The 2,635-nt window shown below is 38.4% G+C and overlaps 1 pseudogene; it reads left to right on the top strand.

Moving 5' to 3' along the window:
- Positions 1–958: 958 nt before the first annotated feature.
- LOC140623895 (non-selective voltage-gated ion channel VDAC3 pseudogene) lies at positions 959–2,238 on the top strand (annotated as a pseudogene).
- Positions 2,239–2,635: the final 397 nt, after the last annotated feature.

Below are 2,635 nucleotides of genomic sequence, written 5' to 3'. Positions count from 1 at the left end.
TGCACCACAAATGATAAGGATTTGATTTGAAAGGCAAGAAGAACAGCAAAAATATGCTTTGTCAATACGAACAAGAGATGAAAGTTAGCGGAGCTGAAGTGTGGGAGATGTGTACCCATCATTGGAGAATCTAATATGAAGTTAGTGAAACTAAGGTTCAGGACCCTCCCTTCTGGGATCCCTTCCAAGGCTCTGGAAGGAACACCAACAATGTGTTTACACATTCATATGCCATTGTAAAATTTGCCAAAGTAAAATACCTCAACCGAATTTGGTTAAGATTATTGTCTTTTTCACTCCAACTTCCCCTGCAAGTGATGGTGGAGTACCAATGAGCCTTTTTGGAATCCAGCAAAGGGGAAGATGAGGTGAGGATGTGTTCAGCTTGGGTTTCATGAAATCTGTTTACGTGGTTCACAATCACATTCACGAAAAGTTATTGCCAGCTGCCCAGCATAGGAATGAAGAGCTTCCAGGCATACTCTTACCATGTGTTGTATCCATTTGCCTGGTGTGAGAACATTAAAGGGCAGGCCAGAGGTCCTTTCATAGTATCATCCCATTCTAAGATGCTGACACAGTGCATATTTGTGTAGTAGGGGAAAACATAGGCTGAAGTGTACAGTATCACAAACTAGTCTGTGGAATACTCTTCTAAAAGCTAAATATAAAAATTGCTAGTGAAGAATTAGTTTTCTTATTGGTGTCTAGTCAAATGCAAAGGTGCCTCCTTTCGGAAATATGCCAGATAATGCATTACATACAATTACAAATGCACTGTACATTCTTTATGGTTATTATAAAAAATAAAATTTATTAGAATTAGTATGTTTATGGGCACATACCTGTAGCCACATGACACTGAAATCTCATGTTGTATGTAATACTATTATAACTTATAAAAACTACTATTGAGCATTGCCCTGGCGGAGTGGAGATAGGCCCTCTGGTTGGAGAGATGTGTAACACACCGACTTACTGAGACCTAGGAAAGGCCGCCAAGGATTTCTTCAATAAAGGACATGGATTCAGCATGGTCAAAATAGATCTGAGAACCAAGTCTTGTAGTAGGAGTAGAATTTTCTACTTCTGGTCATGCTTACACTGATACAGGGAAAGCATCAGGCAACCTAGAGACCAAATATAAGGTCTGTAACTATGGACTTACTTTCACCCAGAAATGGAACACAGACAATACTCTTGGAACAGAAATCTCTTTGGAGAATAAGTTGGCTGAAGGGTTGAAACTGACTCTTGATACCATATTTGTACCGAACACAGGAAAGAAGAGTGGAAAATTGAAGGCCTCCTATAAACAAGGTTGTTTCATATTGACAGTAATGTTGATATAGATTTTTCTGGACCAACCATCTATGGTTGGGCTGTGTTATCCTTTGAAGGTTGGCTTGTTGGCTATCAGATGAATTTTGACACAACCAAATCCAAACTGTCACAGGATAATTTCGCCCTGGGTTACAAGGTTGCAGACTTCCAGCTGCACACTAATGTGAATGATGGCGCTGAATTTGGAGGGTCTATCTACCAGAAGGTTAATGGGAAGATTGAAACATCAATAAACCTTGCTTGGACAGCCAGCAGTAACAATACCCGCTTTGGCATGGCTGCTAAATACAAGCTAGATTATAGAACTTCTCTAACTGCTAAAGTCAATAATGCCAGCCTAATTGGACTGGGTTATACTCAGACCCTTCAACCAGGAATCAAACTGACCCTATCAGCTTTAATCAACAGAAAAAACTTCAGTGCAGGAGGTCACAAAGTTGGGTTGGGATTTGAACTAGAAGCTTAATGTGGTTTTAAGAAAAGCATCCTATTTGTCCCTGGAAGTGAAGAGAAGCCACTATGTTTTGGCCTTAAAATTCTTCTGTGAAATTTCAAAAGTGTGAACTTTTTATTCTTCCAAAGAATTGTAATCCTCCCCACACTGAAGTCTAGAGATCGCAAGTCCATCCTGCGGGAGGTACTTGAAGGCAGGCCTGGAAGTTGTCATGTTTGTGCCACATTTCAGTTGAGTTCCGCAGTGTTATTTTAAACGTGTTCCTCACGTTTAAATGTAGTGTCACATTACAAAGGAAATGACCCAACCCTCCAGTTTGTACATCACGTCCTGCATGTCCCACACCACTTTTTCATGACCTTTTAATAATATATTGGTCTCTGTGCTGTAGTGGAAATCTTTGGTTTTGCATCAGAGTAAAATAAAATAAACCCATCACATTTGGAACATAAAAACAACTATTGATTAACTATGATAGATGTTAATGGAAAAAATGAGATCATGAGATTTCTGTCATGTAAAGAAGAAATGAAAGAGCATTCAAGCAGGAAATGTAGGGAAAAAAGAAGGGTGTCAGTTAATTAATAAAAATATTGCTACTTATCTGAAATTTGAAATATTTGTGGGAGTTGACTAATCTATCTGGGGCTTTTTTAATCGATAAAACTAACACTTTCTAGATTTTCATAGCTTAGTTGTCCCTCTTTTGATCTTTTCATTCTTCATTGGTCTTTCTACCTCTTTTACTTCAAAGCTTCGTCAAGTGAATTAAAATGTCTGTGCCCTCAGGCTTCTGGAAGTTAATAATATTAAAAATAGATACATTTATACCTAGAA

This window comes from Canis lupus, chromosome 33, assembly GCF_048164855.1.
Source record: "Canis lupus baileyi chromosome 33, mCanLup2.hap1, whole genome shotgun sequence".
NCBI classification, from domain to species: Eukaryota; Metazoa; Chordata; class Mammalia; order Carnivora; family Canidae; genus Canis; species Canis lupus.
The sequence above is the reverse complement of the archived record's forward strand: the minus strand, read 5'-3'. Positions and strand labels throughout refer to the sequence as shown.